Genomic DNA, 13,337 nt, shown 5'->3' with positions numbered 1-13,337 from the left:
GGCACATAATGGACTTTTTAACTGATTTTTCAATTTCTGACATGGACCCAACTTTACATACATGTGCGCAGGGAGTAGGGACATTAACTGATGAAGTTTCAGATTTTTAACATGCATACATTTAGAGTAATATCCACTTTTCCGCTAAAACCCCCCTGAACACGCCACCGGGTCGAAAAACCTCTTAAAATGTGGGCAGAAAAATCACAAGAATTATGGTATCATTTATAAAATTTTCACATGTCCGCTCTATGAGTTATTCATCTTTTTAAAGTTATGTTCTGGCTCCAAAGGGGTGTGGTTTTCTCTCAGCACAAGGTAGAAATACTGGTTAATCCAGTTCTGCCAAGCCAGCTTGCTCTCACAGGCAGTGCCCCTCCCAGCTCCTGCCAAGAGGAAGCTACATTTTACGACTGCGGTAATAAAAACCTTTGCCTGAGTGAAGAGGGCTTTGTTCACTCTCCTGCAGAGCACAGGTAATTCAATTACCAGATAGATGGCATATCCTTAGTGTGGGCAGCAAAGGGAAGGTTGGCCTGGGAACACAGTGGTGACTCGAGTTTCACTCCTGATGGGGGTAGCTGCCAAGCAAAATCAAGTTCCTTAAGCCAGACCTTCAGCTAACTGGCAGGTTTTTTGTTGCTTTTTAACTTAACTTGCAATTTTACACATGCAGCTAGGATGCTGATTCTAAGTGCAAGACTATGACATTTCAACAGTTACAAAGGCATGTGATACCAAACATAGGTCACTCATTTAATCTAAACATTTTCGATTTTAGTGTCTTTAAATCCAGTGCAACTTAAACTGCTGACTCCATAGCAGTTTTGTTATAAGCACTGTTTTGGGCTCTTCATTTCCCAGATTTTGTAAACACACAAAACCTCATTCTGCCAAATGTCTGCTGGTGTTCAGTGAATATTTTGCACATGTTGCAATGTTTAAAATAGACACTTTGGCTTGCCTTCAGAGGAACACAGGGTGGTTTTAAAACGCCGGCTTTTGGATAGTGGTGAGTACTGGTACTGCACCCATTTTTGGGATTTAAGAATGAATTCCCCACAATTCTAGGTTGCATTTGGCAATCAGCATTGCCATTCCCAATGGTTTCAGACTACTGTGCGGGTAGTCCAATGGTGGTTTTAGGCAGTGTCCTTCTGTGCCCATAACATCGGCAAAAATGGGTGGCAGCCTATTCTTCCTGCATTTCCCTGTGCATTTTCTGGGAAGCTCTGGCCATCATGATGTTTTCATGTCAGTACTGCACAGTTTTGAGGTAGGGCTCGGATGCATGGGTAAATACATCCCACACTGTGTATGTTGTAATAAACCCCTGGTATGGGTGAAAGTGCGTTTATAAACTCGTATTCACATGAGTATGTATTTCAGCCAGCCATGTAGTTCTGTATATAAACGGGTGCAGAATAAGACACCTACCATGACTTGGCCTGCCTGGAAAGGCATGACATGGCATGCAAAACCTACAAATGTAGGTACCAACCCAGCCTTCATAATTGCAAGGATTGTACCGTGACCACATCATGATTAAAGTTGCACCACTTTGCCTGCCCCCATAAAACTCTTGAAACAACACATCACCAGGAACTCCTGCACCATGGATCTCATCATTCCCTGGCACATTCCTCCCTCCATTTATTGCATAACTAACTCCCAACCCGCTATCCCACACCGTGTAGTTGCAGAAAGTGGCTCGGAAAGAAGCACTCTTCCATATATGTCCCAACATTCATTGCATTGTCCCCCATGAGCATGGTGTTTGATCCGTCGTTATTTATTCCAAAACCAGCAATCCATGCAACAGACACATGAACCCTTCATAAGATGCGTTTCCTGTAAAGTGGTGAATTGACGCGATTCATGGATGATGATTTGAGGGCCAAGTTGAGGGCCATGTTTTTTAGGCGAGGGGTGGGCCACTGTTTTTAGGGTGTCCGGGCCTAATTCTTGTCCCAGTCCGACCATGAAGGCAGAAATAGATCATGTTATCCTATAGATAGTAAGATATCATCTCTGAAAGGAACCACTTCCTGAGCCCCAGGGAATCCTTGAGTGCATGGCTTTGCCTGACAATTTAAATACTCCTTCCTGAATGAAGGGAATTGTCGCTCCTGTGTCTACTAGAAAGGAAAAAATCATGTCACCTATTGCCTCCTCTATGCAAGGTTCCTCCACAAGGTTGGGTGTGATCGACAGGATGAAACACATCAGTTCGTCTCCGGCTGTCCTATTGAGGGTATAAGGACATCCTATTCACTGTAAAGGGGTTGTTCCCCACCATGATAACCCCTCCCAGTTGTCTAAAGGGAACCGTTGATATGGAGTCCACGTGTGCTGCTGCGTCATTGCTCTGTATCTGTGCCAAATGTTGTGTGTTCCCTCGAGCCTGTGGTGCATGCAAATACTGTGGTACTAGGGCTTGCATCTGTGATGCCTGCTGTTGCATCTGTGGTGCTTTTGTCTGACCTTGTGACATCTGTTGGTGTGTATCCTGTATCTGTCCTTGCTGTTGCTGGTCTTGTGTGTACTAGTTGTCCTGATGCCCTAGGTATGGTTGCTGGCCCTGTGTTCCCCTGGGCCCTGCTGCACCTGCTGCCCATACCCCCGAAACCCTCCTGGAAAATCCCCCTTGGTTGTGATGGATCTGTGCTCCAAACCTGCATCCTCTCGGTGGCCCGCCTCTTCCTTGCTGTGTGTTCCCCACACCATAAACCCTCCCCGCATGGGCGGTGTGAACTGATGTGGCTGCTGCTGCGTCCCCTGGGTGGTTGGGCTGGTTAGTACTGCTCCTTCCATTGTGTATTTCAATCAGTTTTTCTGTACTAGTTTTGCTTCGTCTAACTTCCTGTCCTCCACCTTTTTCTTGATCTTCTCTTCCCATAGCCAACAATGGTGTACGATTGTGAGTTGTATTTCTGGCCAATACTTTGTTTCCATTCCTACCTACCAGAAGTGTTTCTGAACATGCTCGGTCAGCCCCTGGCATAGTATATGATAGAATATTGCTACTGTTATATCCCACGGTTCTTGAGTTTCAAGGCGCCAAAGCTCTTGAATCTCTTGAATGTACTGAAAGGGGTCTTCGCTTCCCTCATTTTCCAGAACTTAATTGCCCCAATGTCTGATGTATGTGGGTATTGTGTCCTTAATGCTCGCCAAACAGCAGCTCTGCAATTTGTAAATGGTGAACCGTGTTTTGGGTTGTCATCCCAGGGAACCCGGCCTCTTCCATACATCATCAGTGGTGTACCCGAGGATTGCCACTAGTAGCTCCTTTTATGTATCCCACTGCTAACCTATTTCCGGCTGTCATTCTCTCCATTTGGTAAATCCACTTCCCAGCACCCATGCTCAATGAAGGCAGCCTACACCTCACATTCCCCTTGTCAGTGTGTTTCCATGGCATATACTGCAGTTGCAACCCTCCCCTCTCCAGTAAGGACATCTGTGTAAATACCTCCTCCCCATGCGTGCTTCTAGTTAGTCTGACCTGCCTGTTCTCGATTCCGATGCCTGCGTACACTAGTGTGGGTATCCGGACACTGTCGTCCAATTTCCTTATTAACCTTCCCCTTGAGAAAACTATGGCTGTTTCCCCCTTCCTTTATCCTGGGAGGTCTCTAAGCCTATGTAGTGGCTTCATTTATGGTGCACAAGTCAGACAGCAGCCATACCTGCTCATCCGAGCAGCCCCCTCCTGCTCCTTTTGTGTGCATCCCATGCTCTCATGTCACCTGCTTTTCTGTCCCTGTCCCCGTGGACTGGAACCGACATGGCTCCCCCCTCTCATCCCCACGGTTCCAGTCTTTGTTGTCGGACCCCAATCCCATGTTACTACAAAAATCATCCTTGAATCTCAGTCTCCTAGTTGTCATGTCTTTGATAGGTTTCAGGCTGAGGTCTATATCCCTCAAGTCATATCTGTTTCCTCTCCCACAGGCCACTAGGCCTGCTCTGTCCCTTTCCATTGTGCTCCTGCCCTGTGAGCTTGTGCTATCTGGTTCTGCTCAACTATCCTTCTCCAGTCTGTATTTTCCCCTGTCTGTTGTCCCTTGCATCTTTACTGCCCTTATTGCCCACCCATCCTCCTCCTTGCAGGCGTGTTCCCTTGCCAGTCTGTCCACCTGTAACTTTCGCTGCTCCTTCTTAACCAACTTGTGTTTTTCCTGCTCTGCTACTTCCCTCCGCCTCTCGAACTCTTCCACTTCCCTTGTCCTTCTGTCAGGTTGCTCCCATTCCTCTCTTTTCCTCTCTCTGCGATCCCTTTTCGATGATCTCTTCTCTTTCCCTCTGCATCTGCTCCTTCTCCTCCTCCTTCCTTCATTCCCTATCTTCTCTCTCTAATCTCTCTTCCGTTCTCCTCTCCCTGTCCTCTCTTTCTATTTTCTCCTCTCATTCCCTCTGCCTCCTATCTGTCTCCTCCATTATCTCAGCCCCTTGTGATGCTTCAATGCTCCCCTTCAGAACTTCCATTGCCTTAGCTGCCCCTTCTGTCTCCCCGTCTGTCTTTCTTCAGTAGCATCTGTCCTCTTATCCACTCGTTTGTGGCTATGTTCCTGAGCCCCTTCTTCGTACCATTCTGCACTTCACTATTCGGTCCCTTCTCATTGCTCGGCTGCCCTGCGCCTCTCTGCCCCTCCTCCCGAGTCTATGGTGGTGGCTTATATGTTGGATTTGAATACTCCACTGCTTCTCTTAATTCCCATAATGTTCTTACTTCTTGTAACGGGTACATCCCTTGCTCGTCGTCTGTGTCATCAGATACTACACTCAGAGGGACATGTGGGGGAGTGGAGAGTGGGGTTGAGGACCCCGGTACCTCCTGCTGCTTCCGCATTCACTGATGCCTCGCTGCATCCCCCTGCCCTCCTGAAACATGTACCACAACTCAAATATGGCCATGCGGCTTGCCAACTTCTTCCATTTATTGGCGCCCTGTATGTGTGTCAGTAGTGATTGCTGCATGTCTTTGGAGAAACTTCCACAAGGTGACCATGGTTTAGTTCACTTCCCCTCAGTGCCATTACATGCTATATTTGCATATATTTTCCATTTAGGGTTGGAGTGTCTTACACAGGTGTTTAATGGGCGTGTCACCCTTGAACTTCCCCTGATACATTTTTCTTGAATTTACCTGAACTCAATTTGAGGGTTTCGACAATCCGCTGTTTAGGTAGAAAGGTATAATGTAATAACAATACTTTTCAGGTTACAACAAGCCTTTCAGGCTCCACAATTTATCATGCATGCTCCGCATACCACCGTCCTCTCACAGTCACCGCCTCCTCAGGCACACAAACAATCTTGCACATGCTTCTTCAGCGCACCACCATTGGTTCACCTCGTCTGCCAATTCCAAGTTTCCAATGCTAGCTCCTCACTGTCTTATGCTCTCTGTGTCCTATGTGCAAACCTATGGGTGATGTCACCAATTTACTATGGAAGGGAGTGCTAAAAAATCAAGTACCACGCGCACACTCTGTTATAGCCTGTTACTCCCAAAATAGACAAAAACCCCACAGCTATCTTTCCGCCTCCAGGCAGAGTATACCAAAATTCTCTTGAAATCGAACTGTTCGCGCTGTCTCAGCTAGCGTGCAAAAAACATCTCACTCCAGGAGACTTAACCAGTTGACTCACCTTCCGCATACTAGGCCAGCTTCCCTTGCTAACCCTTACATGGATACTGTTATCTATGACCTGAGCTAGAGTGGACAATCCACAGGAAATCCGCTATTTACATAACCTCTACCATCAGTGCCTTTGAGTCAATTGTCTAGGTTATTACCCAGAACCGATTCACCTCTAAAACTCAAATGTGCCTTAAACATAGAAAAAGGACATCTACCTCCGGTCCCGACTAACTTTGACAATGCTAGGCAATACTTTGACAATACTTGATGATACTAAACAATATTCAATATCCTCCCTCACACCCGCAGTTGTCATTAGACTGGGTCTATACTTACACTCCATGGTCTACTGGCATGGCTCAGCTGCTGTGTCCCAGAGAAGGTACCTACTTCCCCGTCCTTTTCTGCCTGGACTCCTCGCTAACTTCAGGCAGGACATTTTCCAAGCTGGCTCCTGACAGCCTTTCCGCATACACGTTCCCCATCTTCTCAAAATATGTGAGGGTCCTGCAACCTCTCAGGTTCTGCAGCAGATGAGACAACCTTATGCTGGGCTGACACAGAGAACCATCAACTTTGCTACCAACTTGTTGGGACAAACTCCCAGGTATGCCAGAACAATGCTGGAAGTCTGCGGACTTGGAAAACCAAACTCCCTCCCCAGTATACATGGATGACTCAGTCAACGGCAAGTTCAAACTATTGTTTATTACAAATAAAACCAACTGGGAAGAACACCAGTGTATTCCAGTACGTCTTGGCTTCTCCTGGCTCGCAGGCCAGTTTTAGTGTTAAATGATGTCACTACTCCGTCATTACTTGGGCCTTTCTCCAAAAATGTTTCAATGTGTGGGATTGGCCGTCAGGAGTCTAATAACCTATATGGTCACCTATACATGTTATTCTACTGGCTCTTGCATGTCAGGAGGCTGGTCTGTCCCGGCCACAATTCACTATCTACTACATTGTTGCAGAGTAGTGGGCTTACGATTGGTTCATGTCAGTTGCTACCCATCCCTACAATACTAAACAGTGATTGGCTAGAGCTGATTGCCCCAGGCCTGGGACTCAAACGAGTTCTCAGCTCGCAGTGTACCTCTTCAAGGTAATATGAATGATTATGTGTCTGTATTGTAACTTGTGTAAACCACATTTGCCTTATGAGAATATTTACCTAACAGTAGCAACAATTGTAGAGAGCTGCGGCTAGCTGCTAGGACTGGCTTCTTTTTCCCACCCTGGAAGACTGTCCATTGTTCCATTTGGCTATACCATGTGTTTAGAGACCGCAAAATCGAGCTCTGAAGCTCCTAATTATGAGGAAGTATTCAGTTTCTCTGCAGCTGGTCCCTTTGTTGTCTGAGGATTGGAATGTCGTTGTATCTGTTGACCTTGGCTGTGGGCTCTGTGTCACGTGTCTTTCTCTCTGTCCAGCATGAATCGGGTGAGCTCGTCTCCTTCTTAGTGATTTGAGGCATCTATCATTTTCCTAAACCTTATAAAGTGGTTTCTGCATTGTCCATGTTATGCTACATTCCCTATGCGTTAGCTATACATGGTTTGATCAGGTTCCATATATACTCCTGTATGTCCATGCGATTATTGTCTTTTAGCATCAGCAAGCTTGCTCAGGGTCTCTTCTGTCTTGCGGTTTTGCGTTACTGCATTTGGCTAGTGACAAAAATGATAAAAGAAATGACAGTATGTATATGTATATGTATATGTCCTCTAACTATAGACCAGTGCATTCATGTTCTTCATGTATTTGGGTGTGTGTGTGGTGCAGTGTGGTCTGCATGTGTGCTTCATGTCTAACACTGCTAAGTCGTGGTGTCTCTAATGACTTCAGCACCATGGCTTCTTGATTCTTAGTCCATGCTGTCCATAAAGGTTTCTCTGACCACGATCTCCAGCTCTTCACCCACGCATAGATAGATATGTACCACACTTGGTCTGTATGGCTGACTGAGAGGGTACATCTCAGTGTATTTGGCGATCATTGGTGCATTTGGGATTCTTTCGAAATAGAATGGGTGGTTGCAGGCTTTTCTGGACTTCTGTCTTGTTATGTACTTGATGGAAGGGGGTGGTCCTAGGATCCCAACAACCTCTTCAGTAGCAACCCCAAACTATCTAAGACACCACGTAGCCCAGGACCAAAGGGATTCCTGTCTTGCTACTGGAATTTACAACATTTTATTCTCATGGCTACATATGGTGAAGCAAACATTGACTTGCCCCAACAGATAAGGTTGACTTGCGCCAACAGATAGAGGACAAACATGCAACTTCAAAAATGTGCAAGAAAGTTACATTGCTCCACAAACACGTGGTATGATACCCAGAGGGAATTCGGGTATATAAAGTTAACTATTACTCTTCTTAAGCTAGATTTATTGCCAGCAGGTGAAGGTGGGCGAGGAGGTATCACAATTATGTTGGGTGACTGTAGATAATCCATCAAGGATGCTTTGAAGAAGCTATCTTTTCTTCAAAAACCGCTTCTGCAGAAGGTTCACAATGTGATGCCTTTACAAAGACGAGTACCTTCTATAGAAATCTATTTAGCCATAAATAATCCAATGGACCTGGCTGTCTTTCTGTAAAACAAGCATGTTGGGGATGTGAGCCTTGCAAGTGTGGCATTCCCTAAGCCTCCTTAGCCAACAATCAGAGAATTACATTTTCCTTGCTCAAGCAATTTGTCATGAAAACTAGGAAGACCCCCAAGGGGGGGTTCCCAGTCTCCCAACTTGAACAAGACAGAAAGAAGAGAGGCTGCTTTTGCGACAGAATCACAGCAGGACATGCTGCTTAATACCTTACACAGCGAAAAAGGTCGAGTACAGGGCAAGCAGTGTGTGTGTGTCGGTCTCTGGTTACAAGAGAACCTACCAACCAATCACCTTATATAGTTGCAATGGCCACAGACTACACATAGAAAATAGGACTTCGATTCCGAGTACAGCATACATTCGAAAAATAGAATGTGCATAGTGTGTGATAGACTAAATTTAACAAAGCATCTATATAACCACTGGAAGCCCTTATGTAGACATGTTCCACTGTGCAGCCATTATGCAGGGAATGAGGAGTTTGCAGCCTCTCAGAAGTGCGAGAAGTGGCCCCACTGAGTGAAAGCCATCGGAAAAATAGAACAAACAGCTGGACTTTTCGCGCACACCAATTCTTTTATGTTGATACGCATTGTAGTTATCCTTAGACGCCCATTGTAGACCACGGGGACAGTGACACCAGCGTCACTATATAACCCTTTGGAAGTGCATTAGAACTCTATCACTGTGTTCTTAAACATACACCACGAGTTCAGATGCTGTGCGATACAAATCATTAACGACTTATTAAATGATATCAACCAGTGCTGGTCTGGGAGCATTCAGACGGGAGGCATTGGGGATGTGTATCAGAGGGATGAAAACAGCATACATGCTGCAGCAGATAAAAGCTATGAAGAGAGATTAGCTACAGCGTTTCGCCTATCGTGGAGTTAGAGAGATTAGGAGTTGATTTACTGTTAGTCTAACATTTTTACAAAAGAGAACTCAACAAGGACATTTGATCTGCCGAATTATCTTAAGGCTGTAAAGCAGCATTGGTAAGCGTCATGGGGCTAGGGGAACTGGAGCAGCCGTCACCTTTAAACCAATGGCAAGCAGAAAAGATGCAGTCCCATGACGATAGTAACTTCACACAGCCACGACAGTAGCCCTTTATTTAGTATTGGAGCCCAGAATGGGAAAGACAAAAAAAAATAAATAATAACAAGCAGGTGATGTGGCTATGAGAATGTCCACTGCCAAATGTCCACTTTAATGAACAATCCGAGGACAGTGTAATTAATATACGTGCATTGACATTTTAAATGTGACATGTCAGTCAAGGTAAGACTTCTGTGCTAGCTTGTAATCCATCATAGAAGCTAGGAGTTGGGGGGCGGGGGGTTCACAGGTAGAAATCGCACATCCACCGTTTTGTCTGTGCACTGATTCCAGGATGCAAGGTTGTCAGGCTTACATTGACCTACTTGGAATCGATGGGCTGGTGTCATGTTACATTTATGAGCTACTTTATCTTATACTGATGTCATGCCTATTTTCCTTCATCTTTAAACTTTAAAAGTTTGAGCAGAAACTGAGAGTTAACAAGTTGCTAACGGTCAATGTTGCCCAAAGTGTGGGAGCAGCACTAGGAGTTGCTTGTTCACATCTGCCAGCAGACCACAACGCAATTTTTTCCCAACCATGCAGTGCCCAGGTTTGATTTGTGGATGGTGATTGTGAGGAATTGCCATCTGGTGAGGGTATGAAAGCCCAAGCTTTGTTATTTTAATTAAATAATGAAATGATGCAAGTCATTCTATACAAGAAAGGGTGAGCTGCTAAACAGACCATCCTTTCCTGAAAGGTCTGTGGCAAAAGCATAGTGAACACGTGTCCTACTGAATCAGTCCTCTAATCTTTAGTTCCTGCTCTTCGGTGGGAGAGAAGGTTTAAAGTTTGCATGTGCGCTGTTTGATAGATAGCTGCTGTGACACAGAAATTACTGTCGAAAGAGGAGCACTTAAATCTGCCCCTCGGCCCTAAATGAATAATAATTATGAAGAACTATCTCTCTGGTGTTGGATAATCTCTAAGAATATGCTATGCCTGGGTTTTTGGTATGGTGACTGACAGTTCCCACAATTATTAAAGCCACATTCGATGTTTAACATACTCATGTCAACCCTGTCAGCTGAGGTTAGCTCTGAAAATGCTATGAATTGTAGCCAGATTGCCTGTCTCTGGACAGCCAGCAAGACATCAGGTAGCAAACCCATAACAAAAGGACTGGCCTCACACCAGTGTGTTGCATAGGGCTTTGAAGCTGCATGATAGGGCATCACCAGCAACTACCCCCATGGAGAGTAACTACCCTTACCAGCACTTGTAATCTGCTGGTAATTCTCGTAGGCCAAGTGGCAGTAACAGTAATTCCGTTTGGTGGTATCCCACCTGATTTAGCAGCGGGATACCACCAAACTTATAATGAGGGTCATTATCCTTTGATATTGAGAAGGTAAGTAACAAGGAGTGTAAATCATGGATTGAGTGGATGTCTCCAAATGCCGATGAGGAGGAACATCACTGGTGCCAGCACTCAAAGTAAATTACGCTCCAATGAGTGTCTTCTCAATTTATAGAAACCAGGTTGTCATTGAGTTTGAAAGATACAGCAGCCATGCTTTGGAGTTAATTGGCAAATAAATGTGGAAATAGGTTGGATTTGAATGTATAGATCTGTAGATGTTTAAAGGAGTGTCCATATATGGGGGTAAGGTTGATAGGTTTATATTAGGATTTAATATTAGACTAATGGAAACATTACAGTATAGTCATTGAAGGGCACCTGAGCACATGGCAATCTTTATCTGGATTACCAATCTTGAATGCTATCCCTGAGGCTTCAAAATGACGCTAGCTTCAGGAAAAAATATATTTAAAATCAACATCTGTTCCCTCTTATCAGGCTACACTGATTCACCTCTATCCACAGCTGTTAATTTGTCTCTCAGATATGCGTGAACTATCCATAAATGGGCCAGACCCTTAGGCTTTGCAATGCCTATAGTTTCGGCAAATTTGTGCAGAAACACATCACCCTTGAAACATCGATTTTGAGATGGCTGTACAGTTGAAATGCTCCCACCACGTAGCAGGTATCTTACATTTGAAAGGTCAGATGAATCATAGATGCTAACGCAAGTATGTTACTTTCTAAACAGTATAAGCTTGCATTATAGACTGCCATCTTGCACTAGAGTGTCAGGTGACCTTTTGTGCCATGCATTTGCTGTAACCTTACTATTGTTGCTTTAGGCAGACCACCTGTTAACTGTATGTACTGTCTCTGTGGAGAATTATGAGGTGGGGACTATTTATTTATTTTTTCGTTTCACCTGAACCTAGTTTACAAATGCAGGGTGCCAGATTTGGGCTTGGCATTTTATACAGTAGTGCAGTACTGATGCTGGAGGGAGTGATGGGGGTTTCTATAAGTCTGGTAGGTAATGTTGAAATGGCCATGTTTTTAGTGATTAGTAGAATTGGAGGATAGTGGGGGATTTAGATCCCCCTGCCATGATTTAAATGGATATGAAGTGAAGAAATGGCAGGTTACTTTAAATACAGGCCCCAGGCTACGAGGCCCAGCAGAATTATCGATGCCCAGTGGTCGTGTTGAATTACCACCAAAAAAATGTGCTGGGCTGCCAATCTTGTAAGGAGCACTGTGAGGAAATCTTGAGCACTTGAGACAATAACTGTGAGTCTGCAGCCCTTTGCCTACTGGAGAAGAACCACACGTGTGTCTAATCAAGGGTTTATGATGCCAATGTGGCTCTGTGGCTCATTTAGCACATTTAGATATTAGGCTGCCCACCTGTGGAAAGAGGAGCTATCAGCTATATGCAGCAATTCTCTGATGGAAAGAAAATGCCCTGTCCATCCATCGAGGGAACCAGCGTGGTGAGTGTGCCATATTGGGCTTTTCCTTTCCCTTTTTGGTAAAAAAATTACCCCCATCCCCTCAAAGCACCCCATGTTGTCCCTTTTCCTGCCCGCTCCCTCTTCCTAGTCTCCCTCCATCCTCCCGACCCACCCACTGTGTCCCTATTGTCCAGTAGGCCATGTTACCAGGCCATTACAGACCTTTCCAGGGCAGCCCTCTGCCCGGCAGCCCCTAAACCAGCTAAGGACCGTGAGGCAAAGGACGGCTCCAACGAGACGGCTCCAGATTGTATCTGCAGGTATCCGCAGGAGAAGCAAGAAGGCAGTAGCCTGCAGTCAACCAGCACCAACAAAAATGCAAGTGTGTCAAGGGTGGGGAATGAACCAATCACGTCACGCCTGAAAGCCTTCTCAATCTTACCCAAAAAGTCCTACTATGTTACATCATGCAGTCACATATTAAGGTCCAACGATTATCCGCACCCTATCAGCATCACTGTGTTAAAGTTGAACCTAGAAGGTATTCCCAACATAACTGAGTGTGCCCTAATAGCGTAACTGTAGACAGCATTTCAACATCATTGAGTGTGCCCTTTTAGCATCACTGTGTTAAAGTCGAACTTAGAAAGTGCACCCTAATAGTGTCACTGTGTTAAAGTTGAATCTAGAAGGTATTCCAAACATCATTGAGTGTGCCTAATAGCGTCACTGTGTTAGAGTTCAGTTAAGATGGTATTCCCAACATCATTGAGTGTACCCTAATAACGTCACTGTGTTAGAGTTAAATCTAGAAGGTATTCCCAACATCATTGAGTGTGCCCTAATAGCGTCATTGTGTTAAAGATGAATCTAGAAGGTATTCCAAAATCATTGTGTGTGCCCTAATAGCATCACTGTGTTAGAGTTCAGTTAAGATGGTATTCCCAACATCATTGAGTGTACCCTAATAGCGTCACTGTGTTAAAGTTGAACTTAGAAAGTGTGTCCTAATAGCGTCACTGTGTTAGAGTTGAATCTAGAAGGTATTCCCAACATCATTGAGTGTGCCCTGATAGTGTCACTGTGTTAAAATTGAATCTAGAAGGTATTCCTAACATCATTGAGTGTGCCCTAATAGCGTCACTGTGTTAGAGTTCAGTTAAGACGGTATTCCCAACATCGAGTGTGCCCCAATAGCGTC

At 44.9% G+C, this 13,337-nt stretch overlaps 1 protein-coding gene across 2 annotated transcripts in view; it reads right to left on the bottom strand.

Annotated features, from left to right (window-relative positions):
* Positions 1 to 13,337, bottom strand: part of SLC7A14 (solute carrier family 7 member 14) — a 724,481-nt gene that overhangs the window by 477,378 nt on the left and 233,766 nt on the right. The window lies entirely within an intron of this gene.

The sequence above is a fragment of the Ambystoma mexicanum genome, chromosome 10, assembly GCF_040938575.1.
Source record: "Ambystoma mexicanum isolate Mex_15411 chromosome 10, UKY_AmexF1_1, whole genome shotgun sequence".
NCBI classification, from domain to species: Eukaryota; Metazoa; Chordata; class Amphibia; order Caudata; family Ambystomatidae; genus Ambystoma; species Ambystoma mexicanum.
Note: the sequence above shows the minus strand (reverse complement) of the source record. Positions and strands in the feature narration are given on the sequence as shown.